The sequence below is a fragment of the Pinus tabuliformis genome, chromosome 4_2 (genome assembly GCF_031772625.1).
Source record: "Pinus tabuliformis cultivar Carrire ecotype Pingquan chromosome 4_2, CPIR1, whole genome shotgun sequence".
Taxonomy (NCBI): domain Eukaryota; kingdom Viridiplantae; phylum Streptophyta; class Pinopsida; order Pinales; family Pinaceae; genus Pinus; species Pinus tabuliformis.
This window is the reverse complement of record NC_142304.1, coordinates 554,942,129-554,967,508: the sequence shown is the minus strand read 5'-3', so window position 1 is coordinate 554,967,508 and position 25,380 is coordinate 554,942,129.

Here is a 25,380-nt window from a genome sequence, read left to right as displayed (position 1 = left end):
AGGATATTACAAAGGAACAGTCATAGAAATTCTCAACACTTTTCTGGAAACTCAGGTTGCCACAATCCCTAGAAAACACAATTTGCAAGCCCACAACTTAGCAATGTTTTCCAGCACCTGCAAATTACCTTTCGAACCTAATCATCAGTTTACTGCTGAAATTAGGCATAGACCAGCCATTCCCGATAGCCTGAAGAACTGGCAGGTTTTTGATAGTGATGAGCAGATCAATAACTTTTTAACTTTAGATGAAGAGTTTTCTAACAGTTACATAGATGTAGATACAATTATTAATTCTAATCAGACAGATGAGGTAGAAACAAACATTTTAGAGCAAAGTTCAATTAATATGCTTCATCCCACAAAATTTACATAAAAAGAAGTTCAAGACCTGAAACAAATGGACCTAGATGAAATAATTAATGAGGAAACAGAGGTTATCAACCTAAAGGACAATCACCTACCCAAAGGATTAACTCCTCTAGAAGATCTATTTGATTCCAATGACATTCCCAAGAAACCTAAAATGGAACCATTAAAAGCAGATATTGAAGAGTACAACTTAGGAACTTAGGATAATCCAAAAATGATAAAACTGTCAAAATATTTACCTCCTGACCAGAAGTTAAAGTATGTCGAACTCATGAGAGAATTCCAGGATGTCTTTGCCTGGAGTTATGAAGATTTGAAATCCTATGACACCTCCATTATCCAACATACTATACCTCTGAAAGAAAATCAAAAGCCCTTTAAGAAAAAACTCAGAAGGATCAACCCTGTGTTATTACCATTAATTGAAAAAGAAATTAAACGCATGTATGAAGCAGGGATTATTTCCCTTATTAGATTTTCAGAGTGGGTGTCTAACTTGGTACCTACTAGGAAGAAAACTAGGGAAATAAGGTTATGTGTTGATCTGAGGAATGTGAATAACGAATCTCTTAAAGATAACTATCCTTTACCCAAAATGGATCATATTTTGCAAAGGGTAGTGGGTTCTTCTATAATTTCACTTTTAGATGGGTTTTCAGGATATAACCAGATCTTGGTTCATCCTGATGACTAAGAAAAAACTTCTTTTACAACACCATGGGGCACTTTTATGTACATCAAGATGCCATTTGGACTAAAAAATGCAGGAACTACCTTCCAAAGGGCAATGGACATTTCCTTTGCCAAATAAATTCATGATTTTCTTGTTATATATCTGGATGATCTAACTGTTTTTCTAAATCTGATCAACAGCACTTAGACCATCTCAGACAAGTATTTTTAAAATGCAGAAAATATGGTATTTCTTTGAATCCAAAGAAGTCCTTGTTCGATCTGGAGGAGGGTAAAATTTTATGTCATATCATATCCAAGGATGGCATTCGAATTGACCCTTCCGGAATCAAAGCTATTCTACAGATACCTCATCCAAGAAGTATCAAAGAACTTCAAGCTTACCTAGGGAAGATAAAATTTTTGAGAAAATCCATATCTAACTTAGCAGAACTCATTAGATTACTAAATAACATGCTAAAAAAGGATTCAAGTGTTAAATGGAAAGTAGAGACCAAGCAATCATTTGAAGAAATTAAAATGGCCTTAACCATAACATCGGTCCTCACAAGTCCTCAATTTGATAGAGACTTCATAATTTTTTCTTTTGCATTAGAACACACTATAGCAGCTGTTTTATTATAAAAGGATGATCAAGGATGTGAAAAACCTATAGCCTTTTTTAGTAAAGCACTCAGAGATGCATCATTAAAGTACAAAATCATGGAGAAGCAAGCTTTTGCACTTGTAAAGGCCATTAAAGACTTTAGAGTCTACATATTATACTCTCATGTGATAGCTTATGTACCTAATGCAGTTGTCAAAGATATCCTAACTTAGAATGGAATTGAGGGCAAAAGAGGTAAATGGATTGCTACCATCTTAGAGTATGATATAGAGATAAAACCTACAAAATTGATAAATGGATAGGGATTGGCTAAACTCATGGCAGAAACGAATTGTCAAGCCCTGGACATAAATGAACTGGATAACGAGCAGGAGATGGCAACTCCACAAATCAGCCAGGCCTTTTTAGACTCACCTTGCTATGCTAATGTAATTTATGTTTTAGAAAACCTGCAGGCTCCTCCAGGGTTATCCAGAACCAAGAATAGGCTTTTAAAAATGAAAGCTTCAAAGTTTTGTATCATAGATAATACTCTTTTTTGGAAAAATCCTGAAGGAATTTTATTGAATTGTTTATTAAAATATGAAGCTGACAAGGCTCTCCAAGAATTTCATGCAGAAGACTGTGGTGAACACCTCTATTGGAAGTCAACTGCAGATAAAATCCTAAGGGCTGGATTCTATTGGCCAAACTTGTTTGCAGATGTGAAGAAATTTGTGACTTCCTACCATAAATGTCAAATCTTTGACGACAAGAGAAAGTTGCTACCTTTCCCCTTAAAACCCATTTCCACCGAGAAACCTTTTCAACAATGGGGTCTTGACTTCATCGGAGAAATCCATCCACCCTCTTCAAGCCAACATAAAGGATACTCACTGCCACTGACTATTTTACTAAATGGATAGAGGCCATTACTTCCAGATAGGCCAATGACATAGTGAATATAGGTTTCCTAGAGACCAATATATTGTCCAGATTTGGTTGCCCCACTAAAATCATTAGTGATAATGCTGCAGCTTTTAAATCAAAGAAGATGATCAATTTCTGTAACAAGTATCACATTACATTGGGCCATTCCATAGCCTATTACCCTCAAGGGAATGGACTGGCCGAATCTTCCAACAAGAGTCTAATTAATATCATCAAAAAACTATTGGAAAAAAACAAGAAAACTTGGAACAAAAAACTGATAAATGCATTATGGGTAGACAGGCTTACAACCAAAAAATCCATTGGAACTAGTCCTTATGAGTTAGTATATGGCATGGAGGCTATTTTTCCTTCATCATTAGGAGTTCCTGTCATGAAAATAATTCAAGAAGCTCAAGTAGAACCCAATGATATTCAAAGAAGGATAAACTAGACTATCAATTTGTAGCAGACCAGGGAGGAGGTGTACCAAAGATACCAAGTGTTGCAGGAGAAACTTAAGAAGATATTTGACAGAAGAACCAAGGCAGAAGATTTCTACCTTGGAGACAAAGTGTTAATATGGGATTCCAGAAGAGAGGACAAGGGGATACATGGAAATTTTGACTTCCTATGGAAAGGACCATACATCATCTATGCTTTCAAAGGAAACAATGCATATTTTCTTAAAAACGTAGATGGTACAGAAGCAGAAGAAGGACTAGTTAATGGTCGGATGTTAAAACATTACTTTGATCCTACATTCTAATGTTACCATGTTCTTCATGTACATATTATATCCTTTGTAATGTCAAAGTATTGATTGGACAGTAAAATGTCGGAGTTGAAGCTCGAAGAGAAGGCCCTAAGCTTCAGAAGTATCACCATCATACATACAATAAAGCAGCAAGCAGAATAAGATTGCAGAGCACAGTCAAAGTCATTAAAAAGGCCACTGATCTACTGTACTTGACTTTCCACTAGGGAAAGCCATCCCCAAGTGGAGTCACTATTATGCCCCTATACCAATAGGTGTCATATATCATGATTGACTTGATGAGCTATGTAATATGTTCATACCTTTACTTGTTGCAAAGGTCTTCCATATTTGTAAAAAATCAAAAAATTTAAAAAATGTAAGGAAGGTATACCCTAAAACAAAAATCAAAGGGTGAAAAAAAATAAAAAAGATGGTCAAAAAATGAAAGAAAATGAACCCCATAAAAGAGAAAAGACCAAGAAAGTGTGCAAGTATAAATGCCACTACTTTTTCACTTTTGTATAATAAACTATTGTGTGCAGCTTGTCACATATGCCACAATTCATGAATAGTCAAACAATTTAAGCTTCGCTAGTTCATTTTTCAATTTCATGTTCTAGAAATAGAGAATAAAGATTTGACCAAACAATGTAATCTTAGCAGATAAGTAAATAGGTAGAGTGAAAAAAGGAGCTCAATAGTTTAATCTAAGCCCTTGGATGTAATAAGTGTAGACTTATATAGGCATCACCATGTAAAAGAAAAGAAAGTTTGATAAGGGTTTGCCAGTCTAAGTGCACCCTAATAAAGAAGTAAAAATGCTAGGTTAAGTAGGTAGGGTAAGTAGATGATGGTTGCAGAAATAATATGTGGTGAATGATATGTCTAAATGTGTAAATCTTTTTACTTTCATCATAAAGCAAAGGCATGTATCACAAGGAGAGCACCTCAAGCAAGCAAAGTCAAAATAATTAACTTCCCTATTCATTTCCCCTAAATTTTCACTAATTTCCCCTAAGTCCCAAGGTATCTATAAAGTTAGAGGGGCTCAGATCATTTCTTTGACTATTGGAGGGACCGGACCTGTTAGCGCTTGAAATTTCACCTCGGGCTGAGAAAGGTAAACTTCAAGGCAACATCAAACCATTTAGCCTCGTAGCTAGCCCTACGGGGCAGGAGAAGGCTCTCTCCGGTCTATCTCGCAAAATCTCCAATAAATGAGATGACCAATAAGGTATCACTGATATTAGGCTAGTAAACTGATCAGAAAGATTGATTTTGGGGTTTTTGGGTTTTTGGTGGCAAATTAAGGAGAGGGCAATTTTGGGTGCGGGGATTGGACACAGTTTCTGCAGGGGGTTCTTTGGGGCAAGGTAGGAGACAGTATTGATGCCTTTAACTGAGGTGGATGGTCAAGAAAGAAAGATGAAGAGCTAAAGAGAGAAAACAATAACTTTGAATTCTCTTTAGACAGTAGAAAACATTGAAATTAAACAAACTTAAAAGCAGAGCATGGCAAGCATGAATTCTTACTTTAACACTTCATTTGTTTAATGTGCAGAAGTAAAGAAAGGAAATGAATCACATAACAAAGCTTACAAGAACATTGAGAAACACACCATCAACACATGAGTCCACAAGAATCCCAAAGAGGACTGCAAAACCCTGGTCTTCCTTAGCCAAAAATTGCAGAGATACAGTGAAATAATACAATGATAGCTTCTCCCTCAAGAGTCCAACCATGAAAATGAGCAAGAAAGTACATAATATAGATGATCTAACCTCTTTCCCTGCCTCCATGGGTCGAGCTCACTATCCTAGGAGCTGTTTCAACCACTTCTAAACTAAGCACTACAAACTAGGCAGTCAAAGCAACTTGCCTCTATAAACTTGGAAACCAATTCATACATTACATATTTACCCATTACATGAATGAATCTTCTAGAAGTGTTAAACAAGAGTAAAAGTGTCTTAGAGTTACAAAAATTACATCAAATATAATCATCTTCAACCCCAAAAAGTCAAACTGAGTGAAATCTGCGTTTTCTGGGCTGTACAGTGCAATCTGGCAAAAAACTGCCTGACAGGTCGCGCCCCCCTGCCTGACGGGTCGCGCCCCTTTGGAGCTCTGTTTGAGGAAATTTCAGGTGGCCAAATTGAGAAAAGGTGGGCTTGCTGGAAAGGTCTGTGAGTCTACTTTCCAACCCAACTGGAATTTTTGAATTTGGAGTTCATTTGCCCTGTCAAAAACCAATTCTCCCAAGACAGCTTTCTGCAGTTCAAAAAAGTGGCAGAAAGTCAAATTTTTCATGTACTTTGACCTTCTGGAGGCCCAAAACTCCATAAAAACTCAAGTCCATCCATGGGCATATGTAACTTTGCATAAAAAATCAGGAAATGCTGAGTTTTTGTGAAAAGGAGTTGCCATGACAAAGGGTCTCACCGGGGTGAGACCCGTTAAAGAGCCAAAACCTGTAAATTACCAAAAAATGCCAAAATTACCCAAAATTCTCAAATTTTTTTGGGATTTGAGCTATGGCTAGTCTATTGAGTGCCATGATCTTTGAGTGAAGCCTCAGCCAAGATACGGAGTGGATTGGTCTTCTTTTTCCCTTTTAGGGCCTCGGACAACCGCCTTTGAAACATCTTCATTTTGGCCTTGCACACATGCATTCTTGCCCAGTAATGGTTTTTCATGTTCCTCAACAACTTTTTATCTTGGTTGGCCTTAGCCAACAGCCTCTCCAAGTGTGCATTTACCCGGATGAGCATGGACTCTCGGTCAGCAGGCAATAGGTCACCGGGCCTCCTTCTGTTCAAATCCCTGTAGCCTGTGCAATCACCTCGGGTGTCAAAGTGAAGTCCACCCCGGCAAGGTTGACATGTCCATCATGCAAGTTTAAAACAAAAAGGCGACCCAACTCTCGGTGGTGCTGAATCCGAGAGATCCTCTCGCAAAACTCATAACAAGACATGTACTGGAAACATGAAACTGCCATAGGACAAGCCTGTAAACTTGTCAAAGAAGTGGGCTCCTCTCGCCTGTGATGTCCACCTTTCCCACCTTTATGTGGCCTCCTCTGTACCTCAATCTCTGGAGATGATGAATGGTCATCACTCTGCTCATATGTTTCAGTGTCTGACATGTTTGAGGAGCAAAATGGACAAAATGTACTGTTGTTTCTGCCTTTAAAAGTGCTGAATTCTATGATGTTTGAAGGGGACAATGACATGAGGGAAATGTTAGGGGAGGGACCTTTTGCACAAGGAATTGGGAATATATGAATAACAGGGAATTTTGGGAATACATTGCAAACAAATATTTGCATATATACAGGCATACATGTACATAACAAGGATATAGGGAATCATTTACAAAATCACTGCATATAGGAATACATGTATAAACAGTGAACATAAGGGAATACATGTATGTAACAAGGGAACATTTGGAAACTTATTTACAAAACCTTTCACATATTCACCAAGAAATTTTTATGTTTATAGCATGCATATGGTGAAGCAAGAGTAGGGTTTGAGTTTTGATGCTTTGGGAGGGGGGTAGGGTTTTTATTTTTGGTGATTAGGGAGAGGGGAGGGTTTGCAATTATTTACAACATAGCATGGGGAAAATAGATATGAATGCAAATATGAGTACAAAGGGAAGGAGGGAAACAATTTACCAAGGGAAATACCTTGAAACAACACAAACTATAGCACATTTAAACATTAACATTACAGTCATTTGAAATTTCATCCACTTGCACAATTTAACTTTTAAACACAAGCATTAGGGTCATCAATCATAACCAACCACCAAACTGAAGTGTAGAGGGCCTACCTCGAACAATCTTGAAGATTTGAGGGAGTTTGAGCGATTTTATTTCGAGTTTGCAGGGGAAACCTTGACGGGTCGTGTGCCACACCCAACGGGTCGCACGCGCTTGACGGGTCGCGCCCATTCAAAAATTGAACTGCTGGATGGCCTCTGACGGGTCGCGCCCTCTTGACGGGTCGCGCGCCAGGCTCAACGGGTCGCGTTTTGCAGGAGGCTTTTGGAGGCCTTCCCGGTGTCGGAATTGGGTACAGGATAGCTCGTTGGAAATTTATTTGAGTCTAATTTCCAACCCAACTAGAATTTTTCAATTTGGAGTTCATTTATCCTGTCAAAAATCAAATCGCCCAAGACTGGTCAAAAAGTGCCAAATGAGGCTGCCTCAAGGAAGAGTGTTGTTGCAGTCAACTTTTGAATGCCTTCCTCAACCCCAAATTGAGCTCATGATAGCTCATTAGAAAGCTCTTTGTGTCTAGCTATAATTTTTCCCATCAAGCAAATCATTTGGCCAACCAAGCTAGGAGAAAACTTGATTTTCCCAGGGTCACTTCAGAGGTGTCTTTGATTCTCCTGAGGCAACGGTATTCTTGACATTTCTCTCAAACCATGACACCTGTGCAAAAAGTGAAGGAGGTTTTTCTTCCTTGGCATGTTGTGGAAAGAAAAATCTCTGATTTTCCCAAAATTCATCTTTTATTGCTCTGAAACATCGTTTGAGTGAAACTTGTCCCGATGTGTGAAACAAGGAATTTTGTCGAAATGAAGCGAAATGAAGGGGATAGGGGGCTTCTAAATTCTTGGGGAAATTTTTGGGAGTGGGGAGGGATGTTAGGAAGCAGGGGAAAGTGTAATCTCAGAGATTGAGTGAGGGGAAGGGGTCCAAAAGAGCAAAACACAGGCCAAACCTAGAAAATTGCCAGGTTGTAGCTAGAAACTAGGGTTTGTGCAAAAATGAGGAATTTGGCAGATCTAAGGGATGGGAAATGTTTGATAAGGTACTTTAAGGATAGGGGAAGGTGTATGAACATCAGGATACAAGTTTTGCCGATGATTTGACCGTCCAAGAGATATTAGCTTTCAAAACCCTAGGAGAGGGAAATGACCTTACCTAGGCACAACTGAAGCATGAATAAGGTGTAAAATGACTCATTTGACACTGACATGATAATGACAACCCTCTGAATGATGATAGGCTCAGCTGAATGATGACATGGACTGACATTTGGGAAAACCCTAGACCTAATGCCTAGTGACCAAATTTTGCTTGAAGACTCACTGAAATGACAAAATTTGACCTTGACACTCTGAGACCACTTTGTAAGAGCATATTTGATCACTGTAGGAAGGCTGGAAAGACTGACACTAACATTGGCTCCAATGGGGATGGTAGCTCCTTGGAGGTGCCAAGAACCTCAGACCTCTGGGAGAGCAGACCAGTGCTTTCAACCATTGGGCGATGGAGTCATTATTTCGGCAAACGACACAAGACTTTGACTCATTTATTGACTGAAACCTGACTGAAAACTGACTGAAACTTAACTGGAACTTGACTCAAATTGACTCTATGGCAAACTGAAATAACTTGAAAAACTCACTCAACAGACCAAACACAAATGACTCATGACTGACTTAACTAAAACAAGAACTTACAAAGCTTATTGAAGGGCAGCAGTGCAACAAGATTTGAAATCATGATGACAACCACCGGTGTTTCTTACAAAATAATATACCATCAAACTATTTCAAAATGCCAATGCAACCAATCAAGAAGATGGCTTCTTGACTGATTCTTCCTATCAGAACTTCTGGTCAACAGTACAAACCTATAACTGAGCATCCAAAAACATAGCTGACCATGATCTGCTTCATCATTGAACACTGCAATAAACACTATCACTGCTGACTGTAACAAACTTGCTAGAGGGTCTTGAAAAACATGAAGACTTGACATTGCCACCTCCTGCTGAAAGAACAAGGTATCCTTTGTTTCAAATTCTGATCTGCCTTCATCGTGTGCTTCAAGAAGAGTATGTTCCTGGTCCTCAAAAAATTCTGAACAAGTAGATGAGCAAATCTCCTCTTGAAATAACATTTCAAAACATGAGACATAGGAGGAAGAATCTAAAATGGAATCCTGAATGATTTGATCTTTTGTAATTTGAATATATGGTAAGTCATCCTCATATGATATGATAGCCAGATTCTCATTACATTCATCAATCATGAGAAAAGAAATTTTAGATGTTTCGTGAAACCCAACACTAACATTTCTATCAGCTATCATAGATTCATCCAGAAGAACCTTTTCACTTACTTGAACGAAGATCTTGTCTTGGTTTTCACAGAGGCAATGGACTACCTCCTCATGAAGGTCTAGTGCTGGTGAGATGAGAGCATTTAGGTCTGCTACTCCATTTTCTTCATTTGAGGCAGCCGTGACAGTACAATTCTCTTTTATGAGATCCAGAACAACATGTTTTGCCTCATATAAATTTATCTCCCGATCTGATTTATCATCATCACTTTCTGAGATTGGAACATTACTTTCCTGCATTACCTGCATGTTGTCTTCTGCTATGTACAGATCTGAAACAACCTTTGCTCTTTCCTCATTTTCAACCATATGGAAATCTTCAGCCTGCTGATCTTGACAAGTGTCCTCTAAGATTTCTGTGTGCTGCTGAAACGGATTCTCATACAGAGCCTCCATAATCTCAACATCCATAAAATTATCATCTTCATAATATTTCTCAAGGCTTTCAATAAAACTATAAGCATGCTTGCAACAGTCATGAACCAAATTTAATGATGGATAAGAGTCCTTATATCGTTCAATGAACATAGCATGAAAATACTTTAAACAGTAAATACAAGCAAGCGGCAAACTTTCATACCATGATTGGGCTTCGCCTTCCAGAGTGGCCAGGAATATCTTCATCAAGCAATCTTCAGGAAAATTCACCTTCAACTTGCGAATATGCATATGAAATCTAACTAGATGTAAAGCAGCATCCTTCTTACCATCATCATTAAATGTAGGCAGATTCCTTGGCCAATCTACCTTTGGAATTTTATTTGGAAAACCAGGAATGTGATCTCGGCTCAAGGGAGCATATCTTCTTGTGATCCGATCCATCTTGAAAATCTCAAAGCCACTAATCTTCCTGCAGTGAAGTCACCATGAAGTACAGATTGCTGGATTCTTGCAGTGAAAGGAGTCGCCAAATGAATGATTTCAGCCTGTGAAAACTCTCAAATTATCATCCAAAAGTTCAGAGTTAACAATTATACTGGGTGTTATAGACATTTTTGTGCCTCGCATCATGGAGCATGAAATGTCAATAATCACAGGGATCCTCAGTCCCTAAACATGTTGTTCTTACCCCTAAAAGAACAAGGTCATCAAACAACAACACTTCCAATCAGTTCTCCACCTGAAAACACTTCAAAACAGGCTTATTTTGGATCATGTCAGCTGCTCCACTGAGCATCTGCGCTGGAATGCAACTGCTCCTCCTTGTACCTGCGCTGGAAGTCAAATCTAATGAAGGCTACCTGCGCTGGGCGAGATTGGCCAAGTGGCACAGTCATTCTGCAAGGTGTCAACTGCCCAGGAAGCTTCCAAACTGACACTTGGTTCATGAGATTCGCCCTGTGATGAGTAAGAGGTACTTGATCACCATGTGTAAGCAAGGATCTCCAAGTGGACTCAAGAACTGAAGATTAACTGAAGAGGGAGAGGACACAAGGCAGCTTCATGTCAGTCTCAAGCTGACTCATCCTTTCTTCTTCTCTCCTATATATAGAGCTCTTCTATGAGGTCTAAGGAGGCTGGAATTTTGTGTAAAGCAAGGAGGTGCTGTTGGTTTACAGTTAGAGCTATTGGGTGATTGTTTTACTAGAGGTGAAGAGGAGAGTTCTTGCTGCTGGGGAGGTGCTGCTGAATTGGAGCCATCAATGGTTGTAACCTTCTCAGAACCCTGTTACTTCTATCAATAAAGTTTTGCATGTTCTCCTATATACTTGTATTGCATTGATGTATTGTATTTACATGTATATTTGATTCATCCTAATCCATGCTTCAGTTATGAGTACATGTATCTTGTAGTTTGCTCTCTTGTTTGTGCAGGGTCTGTGTGTGGCTGGACCGGCAAAGAGAGCAAGGAGCTGGGAACAAGAGACAAAGAGAGAGGACAAGGATCGACTAAGCGAAAGACACCAGGTTGGTTAGTCTTTCTTCATTCTCTCTGTACTTTCATAAAGGAAATCATCAAAACTTTACTTTCAGTTGTTGCTAAAGACTGTCACCTTTAGAGTAGGGATAGGGTCATCCGCATCGGATACTTTTCCCCACAACACTGGGATAAAGTGACAATGAAGCACTACGTTCACAAGCTCACGGAGATTGACTGAAGCAGCGTTTATCTACTAACGCTGATGTAAAACAAGAGCGTTTTCGAAGGCTACCTGGCGTATCTTCAGACTCCGTCTAAGACTTATGAAATAACACGTCAATGAGCAAACGATTAGTTTTTTTCCCCAGTATGGTCGCCAGTATGTTAGCGCTTGAAATTTCACCTCAGGCTGAGAAAGGTAAACCTCAAGGCAACATCAAACCATTTAGCCTCGTAGCTAGCCCTACGGAGCAGGAGAAGGCTCTCTCCGGTCTATGTCGCAAAATCTCCAATAAATGAGATGACCAATAAGGTATCACTAATATTAGGCTAGTAAACTGATCAGAAAGATTGATTTTGGGGTTTTTGGGTTTTTGGTGGCAAATTGAGGAGAGGGCAATTTTGGGTGCGGGGATTGGACACAGTTTCTGCAGGGGGTTCTTTGGGGCAAGGTAGGAGACAATATTGATGCCTTTAACTGAGGTGGATGGTCAGGAAAGAAAGATGAAGAGCTAAATAGAGCAAACAATAACTTTGAATTCTCTTTAGACAGTAGAAAACATTGAAATTAAACAAACTTAAAAGCAAAGCATGGCAAGCATGAATTCTTACTTTAACACTTCATTTGTTTAATGTGCAGAAGTAAAGAAAGGAAACAAATCACATAACAAAGCTTACAAGAACATTGAGAAACACACCATCAACACATGAGTCCACAAGAATCCCAAAGAGGACTGCAAAACCCTGGTCTTCCTTAGCCAAAAATTGCAGAGATACAGTGAAATAATACAATGATAGCTTCTCCCTCAAGAGTCCAACCATGAAAATGAGCAAGAAAGTACATAATATAGATAATCTAACCTCTTTCCCTGCCTTCATGGGTCGAGCTCACTATCCTAGGAGCTGTTTCAACCACTTCTAAACTAAGCACTACAAACTAGGCAGTCAAAACAACTTGCCTCTATAAACTTGGAAACCAATTCATACATTACATATTTACCCATTACATGAATGAATCTTATAGAAGTGTTAAACAAGAGTAAAAGTGTCTTAGAGTTACAAAAATTACATCAAAGATAATCATCTTCAACCCCAAAAAGTCAAACTGAGTCAAATCTGCGTTTTCTAGGCTGTACAGTGCAATCTGGCAAAAAACTACCTGACAGGTCGCGCCCCCCTGCCTGACGGGTCGTGCCCCTTTGGAGCTCTGTTTGAGGCACTTTCAAGTGGCCAAATTGAGCAAAAGTGGGCTTGTTGGAAAGTTCTATGAGTCTAATTTCCAACCCAACTGGAATTTTTGAATTTGGAGTTCATTTGCCCTGTCAAAAACCAATTCTCCCAAGACAGCTTTCTGGAGTTCAAAAAAGTGGCAGAAAGTCAAATTTCTCATGTATTTTGACCTTCTAGAGGCCCAAAACTCCATAAAAACTCAAGTCCATCCATGGGCATATGTAACTTTGCATAACAAATCAGGAAATGCTGAGTTTTTGTGAAAAGGAGTTGCCATGACAAAGGGTCTCACCGGGGGTGAGACCCGTTAAAGAGCCAAAACCTGTAAATTACCAAAAAACGCCAAAATTACCCAAAATTCTCAAAAAAATTTGGGATTTGAGCTGTGGCTAGGCTATTGAGTGCCATGATCTTTGAGTGAAGCTTCAGCCAAGATATGGAGTGGATTGGTCTTCTTTTTCCCTTTTAGGGCCTCGGACAACCGCCTTTGAAACATCTTCATTTTGGCCTTGCACACATGCATTCTTGCCCAGTAATGGTTTTTCATGTTCCTCAGCAACTTTTTATCTTGGTTGGCCTTAGCCAACAGCCTCTCCAAGTGTGCATTTACCTGGATGAGCATGGACTCTCGGTCAGCAGGCAATAGGTCACCGGGCCTCCTTCTGTTCAAATCCCTGTAGCCTGTGCAATCACCTCGGGTGTCAAAGTGAAGTCCACCCCGGCAAGGTTGACATGTCCATCATGCAAGTGTAAAACAAAAAGGCGACCCAACTCTCGGTGGTGCTGAATCCGAGAGATCCTCTCGCAAAACTCATAACAAGACATGTACTGGAAACATGAAACTGCCATAGGACAAGCCTGTAAACTTGTCAAAGAAGTGGGCTCCTCTCGCCTGTGATGTCCACCTTTCCCACCTTTATGTGGCCTCCTCTGTACCTCAATCTCTAGAGATGATGAATGGTCAGCACTCTGCTCATATGTTTCAGTGTCTGACATGTTTGAGGAGCAAAATGGACAAAATGTATTGTTGTTTCTGCCTTTAAAAGTGCTGAATTCTATGATGTTTCAAGGGGACAATGACATGAGGGAAATGTTAGGGGAGGGACCTTTTGCACAAGGAATTGGGAATATATGAATAACAGGGAATTTTGGGAATACATTGCAAACAAATATTTGCATATATACAGGCATACATGTACATAACAAGGATATAGGGAATCATTTACAAAATCACTGCATATAGGAATACATGTATAAACAGTGAACATAAGGGAATACATGTATGTAACAAGGGAACATTTGGAAACTTATTTACAAAACCTTTCACATATTCACCAAGAAATTTTTATGTTTATAGCATGCATATGGTGAAGCAAGAGTAGGGTTTGAATTTTGATGCTTTGGGAGGGGGGTAGGGTTTGTATTTTTTGTGATTAGGGAGAGGGGAGGGTTTGCAATTATTTACAACATAGCATGGGGAAAATAGATATGAATGCAAATATGAGTACAAAGGGAAGGAGGGAAACAATTTACCAAGGGAAATACCTTGAAACAACACAAACCCTAGCACATTTAAACATTAACATTACAGTCATTTGAAATTTCATCCACTTGCACAATTTAACTTTTAAACACAAGCATTAGGGTCATCAATCATAACCAACCACCAAACTGAAGTGTAGAGGGCCTACCTCGAACAATCTTGAAGATTTGAGGGAGTTTGAGCGATTTTATTTCGAGTTTGCAGGGGAAACCTTGACGGGTCGTGCACCACGCCCAACGGGTCACGCGCACTTGACGGGTCGCGCCCGTTCAAAAATTGAACTGCTGGATGGCCTCTGACGGGTCGCGCCCTCCTGACGGGTCGCGCGCCAGGCTCAACGGGTCGCGTTTTGCAGGAGGCTTTTGGAGGCCTTCCCGGTGTCAGAATTGGGTGCAGGATAGTTCGTTGGAAAGGTCTTTGCGTCTACTTTCCAACCCAACTATAATTTTTCAATTTTGAGTTCCTTTAACCTGTCAAAAATCAAATCTCCCAATACTGGTGAAAAAGTGCCAAATGAGGCTGCCTCAAGGAAGAGTGTTGTTGCAGTCAACTTTTGAATGCCTTCCTCAATCCCAAATTGAGCTCATGATAGTGAATTGGAAAGCTATTTTATTCTAGTTATCATTTTACCCATCAAGCAAATCATTTGGCAACCAAGCTAGGAGAAAACTTGATTTTCCCAGGTCACTTCAGAGGTGTCTTTGATTCTCCTGAGGCAACGGTATTCTTGAAATTTCTCTCAAACCATGACACCTGTGCAAATCGTGAAGGAGGTTTTTCTTCCTTGGCATGTTTTGAACAGAAACCTCTCTCAATTTCCCAAAATTCATCTTTTATTGCTCTGAAACATCATTTGAGTGAAACTTGTCCCGATGTGTGAAACAAGGAATTTTGTCGAAATGAAGCGAAATGAAGGGGATAGGGGGCTTCTAAATTCTTGGGGAAATTTTTTGGAGTGGGGAGGGATGTTAGAAAGCAGGGGAAAGTGGAATATCAGAGATTGAGTGAGGGGAAGGGGTCCAAAAGAGCAAAACACAGGCCAAACCTAGAAAATTGCCAGGTTGTAGCTAGAAACTAGGGTTTGTGCAAAAATGAGGAATTTGGCGGATCTAAGGGATGGGAAATGTTTGATAAGGTACTTTATGGATAGGGGAAGGTGTATGAACATCAGGATACAAGTTTTGCCGATGATTTGACCGTCCAAGAGATATTAGCTTTCAAAACCCTAGGAGAGGGAAATGACCTTACCTAGGCACAACTGAAGCATGAATAAGGTGTAAAATGACTCATTCAACACTGACATGATAATGAAAACCCTCTTAATGATGATAGGCTCAACTTAATTATGACATGGACTGACATTTGGGCAAACCCTAGACCTAATGCCTAGTGACCAAATTTTGCTTGAAGACTCACTGAAATGACAAAATTTGACCTTGACACTCTGAGACCACTTTGTAAGAGCATGTTTGATCACTGTAGGAAGGCTGGAAAGACTGACACTAATAGGACCCTTGGCCCAATAACTTATAATGCCTAAGTACTTAAAACCCCTTCATCAACATTCATCCCCCTTCAATAAGTTATTCATTTCCCTAATAAAGTTTCCCTAAGTAAAATTCTATTTTACTTAGGGAAATTAAAATATCTTCCATAACAACCCTCATTTTCACTTAGCCTAAGTTTTAAATATGCACATGAAAATTTTTTAGACTTAGCGCTTTTTCCCTTCATTTGGTCATATTAATTACTAACTTATACTATTATATAGTTCCCCTATAAAGGTTACCCGCTCCTGTATTACTTTAACTATGTAAAAACCACGAAATCTTATATATCCCGCCCCTCAGGTTAAAATATAACCATAATACACTCTTAATTGGGATTAATTAGTTAATCCGTAACTAATCAAGAACCCCGACCCCACCATATTAAATAAGGATTAATTAACCCCCACGGTTAATTAATAACTTTTTATGCCAATCCCGTCACTCCCGATATAATTAAAAAACCCTTAATTATGTTGGGCCTGCCCTCATTAAACTCCTGTCACATCACCTCCCCGATAATCATCTGATCAAGCCCTTCAGATCCGACGACTGTCATGAATATCGCACAACCCTCCGCAACCAAACGTTAGCACGCGATCACAAGCGGTTTTGTAAATAGTGCCCTCACCATGCGTCGCTTATCCTATGGAATCGCGTGGATGAGCCCAAATACTACCTCCCCTGCATTAGCGGTGCAATAAAAACCACTTACTGCCTCCCTCTAGTGACAAAAAATCAAATCATTCGCCTACTGACACCACCCGTCCAAATCCTGAAATTTTTGACTTTGTATAAAAAACAAAAGAAATCATTTTGTCGTTCTATTCTGTGAACGCATACATCCATGCAAACTTAACGACGAGGTCAACCAGCTCGTGCTCCCAGCCGCCAACCAACTTCAAAATTTGTAGTCGACGCCACTCAGAGTCCTCCATTCACACCCAGTGTACCTGCATTCCGTTGCCCATCCCTAAAATCAGGTATTTACCAATTCCCATCAAGAAACCCTCTGAATACTTGCTTTCTCTGCAATTAATTGAAAAGAACCCAAAATTTAACCATAATTCAGTTACCACACTTGAAATTCAAGTTCCCCAGACCCTCTGTTTTCACCAATTTCCCATAAAAACCCAGTTTCCTTTCTGAATCCACAAGAACCAGAATGGAAACCCCCGTTTCCCTAAATATTGCTCCTATTACTACCTCCACCATGATTTAGACTATCTGCCCCTAGCAGATAAGGATTTTCAAATAAAATACCTAAGCACTGATAAAGACCACCTAAAAGTCTTTTGTCAATGTCGAGATAATCATTTGAATGGCAATGATACCATAGGACTGTGGGAATCCAATCTCCCAATATACTTTCTCCCCTCTGTGCACATTTTCCCTAACATTATCCATCAATGTCATGCCAACTATGATCCCAACCTCAGAGCAGTAATTTCCCCAAATCAAACAGTCCTCTTCACCATTACTGCAAACTCCATTGATGAGATGCTTCAATTTCAACCTAGTCAAGCCCGCACCCCCATTTCCCTTGGAGATTTTCTTGAGAAATCATCCAAATTGTCCCAGTATGAACTCAGTCGCCTTTGTCAAACTTTTGTGGATAAGAACCATCAACCCAAAGATCCCCCTCCTTATATGTCAGATTTTTTCACAGATACAGGTAAAATTGTAGTTGATATGATAGTTGTTGTCATGGGATTCAACACTAGTGAACATGTAGATGAATTGACCCTAGTGTTGATGTCCATATTTACCCCTAGTCAGCCCCTTGCTGTCAAGTACAATCATGCTGCATTTATTGCTGAAAAAATTTATGACCAGTTCATGAGACTGGAAAATTAAAAGGTTTTCAAATATTCCGCATTCATATATCACCTCATTCTCTATTATCAGTCTGACAGGTTCCCATTTTCTATCATTAAACTTGATACAAAGGGTAACCCAAAGTCAGTTATTTTTTGGACTTCAATCTTCCACCATTATTTTGCTTGTCCCTATTCATATAATGAGTTCATTGACCAATTTGTCCACCCAGTAACCACCATGCTGACAGGAAATCCTCCTCCTAGGATTAGTGATGAAATCAAAAGGATCCTTCAGCTATCCAAACAGTACAAGGTAGGTGACTGGTACTTGTACCAAAATCACATAGAGATCAAGATATATGGCTATGAGCTTCCCCCATTCAAGCTACCAAAATATGTTCCAATGAGGTTGTTTGCATTGGAGTATTATAGACAAATGATATACTCAGATCTAATCCACTTTACCAAGGCCAAGAAGAAAGCACAGTTGAGAATCAAGGATCACTTAGGCCCATTTGTCTGCAACAATAGGGAAGCATGGAAAGCAGCAGAACAAATCCTAGAAGACCACATGAAATTAAACAAAAGTTTTAGTTGGAAATATGACCCACATAGTTTCATTTGTGATAGGAGAATGAAAAATAGACTATCACCATATTTTCATCACAGAATTCCAGAGATTGAGCAATATGCTAATATGGATGAATGGAGAGAAGGAACTCTTGTAGAGATGGATAGTGATCAGGTCAATGTAGAAAATGTAATGAAAGACCTAGAAAAGACACTTGACCTGGATTCTTTTGAACAGGTGCCAGTTGAGACTTCTCACAAGCCAGCATCAGGGACTAGTGCCTCAATAGTTGATACCTCTCAAAGGCACTCACAGGAGACTAGTGCACCACTTACAGAACCATCACAAGGAAAATAACAAGAAACCAGCACTCTAGCAATAGGTCAATCAAGCATGTCAAAGCAGCCTGAAACCTCTCAAGAACAGGCTCAAACACAGACCCACCCGGCTCAAGTTAACATGGGAGACCCCCCAATTTTTCAGACTCCTCTAAATGAGGAAAAGAGATTTAAAAGATAGGGAAGTAGCTACCCCCGCTAGTGGTCCGTCAGACCAGTCTGGTGCTAAGAGGCACACACTAAATCCTCATTCAGAGGAAGAATTTTTTGAAGAAACTACAAGGAGTTTGAGAAGAGAAGGTGCAGACAATCAGCATACATTCCCAGCTGGTGGGACACCTTCTAGTTCACAAAGACAAGAGCTGGAGAGACACCAAAGCGTTGAAGTTTCATCCTTCACCTTCAGCTAACAAGTCCCTAGACATCAAAGAAAAATTCAAAGAGATAAAGGCCAGAAATGAACCATTAAGGGCCTAAGTCTAAAATCAATATATGAAGATGGCTCCTACCAATCAAACTAAGTTGATGTCAGCTTATGAGATCAAGGAAGGCAAAATGAAATTGAGCTTTTTAAAGTCCAAAGTACAATAGCCTCAGTCACTTGCAGACTACCTCAAAACTGATTTTGAGGTCATGGCCAAGGACATTCACCCCCTAGACCAAATTGAATTACATAAGCAGACAGGGGAAATGGTGTATTCAACATTAACAAGCAAGGCCATGATGGCATACAGATTGGAAAACTCATTGAACAACACTACTGCTCAGTTGTAGCTAGAAAGACCCTCCTCACAGGCTAAAGACAACAGAATCAAATCACTAGAGGAGTTGATTATTGGATTGGATCATAACCCAAAAGATGTAAAAGCTGCAGAGGCCTTGATAAAGAAGAAAGATGAAGACATAGCTGCCTTGAGAAAGCAGTTAAAGTTGCCTCCATCAAGGCATCCACAAACTGCTGGAGTTATTGAAAAGAAGGTTGAAGAAGAGCTTATGGACCTAGTCCTCAAGCTAAATGAACAATTGAAGGAGACTGAGTAGGAATTAGAAAAATCACTAAAAAGTAGGCAGAGTGACTCGACCTCTCAGCCTTAGAATGTAGTACCAATAGTCTCCACAACAATTCCTTCAACATTGGCAACAGCTCTTGCACCAAATGTCCCTTTGGCCACAGCTGAAGCTATCACAGGAGCAGTTACAGGTACAATCACAGATACAGCATAGGCAGGAACTTCAGGTCAAAGCATAGGAGAATTAATCAAGTCCATGGAGGAGATGAAACTCTAAGTTTCTGAATTACAGAAGGTAAAGGAAAATTTTGTCACCTTAGAGCAGAAATAGGATGTGCCCAAGATCAATTTTGCTGAAGAAGTGAGGAAAAATAAAGGCTTGGCTCAACAAGTAAAAACATTAGAAAAGGACCTCACTTTTGAAAAACCTTTAACAGATATTAGGAAAATTCTATGGACTAACATCACCCAATCAATAAATGATGTTTGTTCATCCATACAAATTATTTTTTAACAGATTGACCTGGTGAAAGTGGCTCTTCAAGAGATTCAGAAAACTAAGGGAGAGTTAGGAGGGAAGCTTAAAGAAGCTATCCGGCTAATAAATTTTTTGAATAGCAGAAATAAATACTAGTTGGAACAGCTTAATATTGAGGATAGAACTGGAACTATCCTAGAAATCAAGAAGGTCTTAACCAAAAGGTCTCTAATGCAGAATTTAGAAAGAGAATGTCAGAACATGCAGGAGGACATTGATGAATTTATGGAAAATTTTGGCATTTTACAGAGTAAAGGACTTCCCAGTCCTTTAGTTATTAATGATAAATTGATGAGGCATGAGGATTATATTGAAAAATTGGATCGGTATGAAAATAACCAAGCTAGTTCATCTGCACCCAAGGAACTCCCTACAGGCAGAGTTTTCTATGACGGTCTAGAGAACCTCTTCTATGTTGAGCATGAATTGAAACATTTGTTTCATGTTCAGGCAAGTTTTTGTAAAATATATTAAGACTGATGAAATATTCAAGAAGCTACAAAGGACCAAGATACCAAGGGATGATTGGTGGACAGATATGAAAACATTTTATGATTTACCTTGGTAAAAAGTAAAGTTGAAGTATTTACCATAGTCAATTTTGGTAAAAGAATATGAATAGGGATAAAGCAGGTAAAGAGTATCAGAACAAGTCAAAGAATATCAGTAAGAAGATGAAAAGCAAACAGCCAGCACAGAATTACGGGCAAGAGAGCAAGATGCTCAAACATAGGGCCTACCTCCAGCCCATTCACAAAAACAGGGACAGCAATCCATCAGTTCACTTTTAGCTTCTATCTTCAAAACCATCTATCTCTACTTTTATGTAACATATAGTTAGTCTTCCTAGATTATATCTCTCTCAGTTATGAGATATTTTGTTGTAAAGTTTTGTATAAGTACTTCCCCATTCGAAGTACTTAGGGTGGATTCTTAGAAATTTCTGTAGACTTATTATTTTGGAATAAAGTGATGTTGAACAACTCTTGTATGGCTGGCTAGATGAAGAAATAAAGCAAAGGAATTTTACAGGATTCATGTGTCAAACGTTGGAAAAATAAGTATTCTATATATTATGTGTTTTACTGTTTTCTGGTTTAATATTTCACTTGTGTTTCATATTTGAATAATAAACGAAAAAATATATTTCAAAAAGTGTTTCATTGCATTTTGTCTTTAAAAGCATTTATATTCTTAATGTTTCTTCAAAGCTATCATAGGCAAGTAATTATTAACTGCTCCTTGCTTCTTATTTTATCATTGTGGTCATTTAATAAGAAATTCTTAATTGCTTTTTATTAGTGATCACCCAATTTCCCTCCTCTTAAAACTTGTTGAAGGATCTTTAATTGCCCTTCGTCCCTTTTAAGTCCATTTCACCCTTTAAAGTTACCATTTGTCTCTTATTTGACTATATTGCCCTATGAAGCCCTCATTTGTTGAAGAAACCTAATTTAGTTAAGCCATCCTCAGCTGACTCCATAGCCCAATGGCCTGAAATACACTATTCTATCTATCTACTCCTGATTCCACCACCAAACACAATCAAAACCCCCAAGCTTTCATAACTAGCCTAATATCCTATAAAACAAAGCTAAATCTTAAAGAGAGAGCCCTCTCTGAGTACAGATTGGCTAGATTCTCTACTTAAAATTTGGTTTGTGATTACCTCGGACCCCTTTCCTTCTTCTAACAACTTCAAGGAAAATCTGAGTGATAACAGGACCTAAAGCCTCTGAGACTCAGTCTTACCTTCCCATCCTCGAACAAGACATCAAACCATTTCCTCTCGATCATCGAGACAGAAATCACGCTATATCTGATTCATGGTATAAACACTACATCTTGGACCCACATCATATGTCCTATCTCCATTCTCAATGGCACAACACCCGATCCTCAGATATCCAACTCACTCTTGTCATCCAACACCATGTGAAACTTTCGACTCCCATCCAGCTAGAGTCTCAAAAGCCTACTATGACCCTGTCACATGCTTCCTTGCACCATTGTCCACGTACCATCCATCCTCAGTGATAGTACTCTGCTCTAAATGAGGAATCATAGCAAATTCCTCCTCTTCCAATCTCCTGGAAAGATCGTCCATCTCCGCTAAAGTCGAAACACTGATGACCTTATTTCCTTTCTTATTCTGATCATTTCCCTTCTTCTTCATCAGACATCTCGACAAAAAATGACCCATCTCGCTATAATTGAAACACTTGACTTTACTCAGGTCCTTCTGCTGCTTACCCTTCATTCATGATGCAAGTGACATATCATCATCTCAAGCTTTCTGCTTCAACTGAAGATCCTCATCTCGCAATTATTCTTGAATCAATTCTTCCCACAACCTATCCCAGTTTAGCATCTTCTCCCTGGCAACGATTCCTTTGATGAAGGGCTTACATTCCTCGATGAAGCCTTTTAAGGCAATCCTTACCAGGTCTCCATCCAAGAGAGTCACACCGATGGTAGCAAGATCATCTTTGACCTGAGATAGTCTCGTCAGATATGAGGTCACACTTTCACCCTTTAACATCTTGGTAGACTTCAACTTATCCTCCAATAAACGATGTAAACTTTGAAACGGGAACTATGGCCAGAAAATGCCAAAAAAACACCAAAAACAGTGCTAAAAACAAAAAGTGTGTATACTGGAACGATGGTTTTTTTTTAGGGACAATTTTTAACATGTTTTAAAAATGGCAGTGAAAACGAAATTTTCATGCAAAATACAACTTGAAAACGAAAAAGTGATGATACTGGAACGATGATTTTTTTTAGGGTCAATCTTCAAAATTAAAAAAAAAAAAATGCTAGTAAAACCAAATTTTTAGTGTGGATAACAAAGTTGTTTATGAGAAAAAAAAACACACTAATGTTTTTGGTAGAATAACATTTTTCTTTCCTAAGTATAAATTCAACATGTTCTCAACCATAACATGCTAGATACAAATGAAATTGAAAAATTTTCAACCATAAAATAAAAAAACCATGACATTATAAACAAATTACATCACTAAATGAATTCAAAAGTCATTATTTGTATGTTGAATGAAACATACATTATATCTCTAATTTAATGTTTCATTGTAGATATTCTAAACAAAAAAACTTATCATAATTAAGACATATAATCCAACAACATAAAAATGACTCATAACTTCTCATTTAACACCATATGGAAATCAAAAATTTTATTTCAAGATACGATGCATACATCAGTTAGATAAACTGTCTTAAACAATTATTCAAAATCACTCATATTTTCTTGCACACCATCAGAATTCACATCTTCAGATGAGTGACTGGATTCTGACGAAGATGTTCCATATTCTTCTATTTCATCAACTAGTGCCCCATCTAAGTCCACATGCATGCCCATCATTTCAGGTTTCAAAATTCTTCTAGATCTACGACTGGTTTCAGCAGACTCCCATCTCAACACTGTTCCTTCTAGTAACAACCTTTTTAGAATCTCTATCATCTTGAAGCGAAGAGTTCCTCTCTTTGTTAAATTGAAGTCATAAAAAAGTATGTCAACATCCTCCAATTTTAATATGTCTGTGCGGCGACAATTTATATTCGTACCCTTTCTTTTTCTCTTTCCACCATTTTTTTTGTCAACTACCATCTTTGACTTATACACACCATTGAATGGGTGTGTATTTGTGGCATACCAATGTACTTCAACACTTGTAACATCGTCATTTTCTGTAAAGACCTTTATAACTTTGGCAACCCAAAATGGATAGCCATTGGGATCTCCATCTGCCAGCATTACGATCATGCAACCCTCCTTAATATCCTGTACTGAACCCCTGTAAAGGTCTTCCATGGCTTCACGTTGTACATCAGATCTTCTGGAACCAATATACATCTCTCTTTCCTCTGCCTGTGAAGAATTAATAATACCTTGAGATTGTTGTTGTTTAACAATGTTCATTTCCTCATGTGCATTCAACACATTTTGTAGCCAAATAAATGTATTTTTCAAAGGTATATCTCCATTTGTTGTTGTTGAAATGATATCACTTTGATAATTGAAAAAGGACTCCCACCAAACTGAATCAGCAATGTCAAAGTACTCATATGTATATCTAATACATTTTTTGATTTCTTCTAGGCAATCAGAATAGTTTATATCTCTATTTTGTCTGCGTGCATTATGAACTTCACCAACTGATTGTAATAACAATATTTTTGATGCAAATATTGGATAATCTAGAATGAACTTCAAAAATTGCAAACCTGATGACAGTGCCCATTCTGCAGTAGTTGAATACTTCTTGCCCCATATTGGTGTTTTCCCATCAATTTTTTTGATGCGAAATTGATGTTGGAAGCTAATCTCATTAAGTTTTTCAATGCATTTCCCCTCACCATATGATCCCATAATAAACCTTCGCATGTCAACAGTTTCTTCCAACACATCAAAAGTAGGCTCTGGCATGTATGATTTCTTAATACATTCAATTAATGATGGCAAGCTCCCAACTTCCTTCCTCCTCAATGTGACTGAAAAAAGACTGAGCATCTTATCAATATGGTCATGAGTGTGCCCAACAAGAAGGAAACCAACCTTTACCTTCTGAAAAATTCTCAATTCAACAAGCATGTTTAGATATCCAAAAAAAACCTGATTTTTTTTGCATGGCAAGTGTTGTCCAATTGTAGATACAAAACTTTAGGAAGATTACCAGACCAATGAGAAAGCACATCATGAATTATGGTTATGGTCAGATTTGCATCATTATGAATATTTGGAGCTGTGAAGTACACCCTTGGCAACATTTTCCCATTGAAGACCATACAATCGACCAAGTGATACTAAATAAAATTTTCCTCCTGTAAATTTTTGGGTGTGCGAACAAAATGTGGTAAAAGTGTTTTCTTCTGGTCCATACCATCAATTATCAAACCCAAATATTTATTCGGATTATCATAACACTTCTTTCGATGCTTGTACAACTTTTTCCTTTCATTTGTTTGTTGTTCGTGATGCTCTTGAAGTTCTTTGACAATTGAATCTACACAACATAAAAGAAAGCCATTAAGAAATATGTTTTCATACTTGATGAATATACAATTTTACAAGTTAAAGTTATGAATGCTTACCTCTTTCTAATCCTTCACATTTGTCCATTTTTTATTTAAGAGAAGCACATGTATTGCACATCCCCATCCTTGTCTTCTTAAGAATATGGACA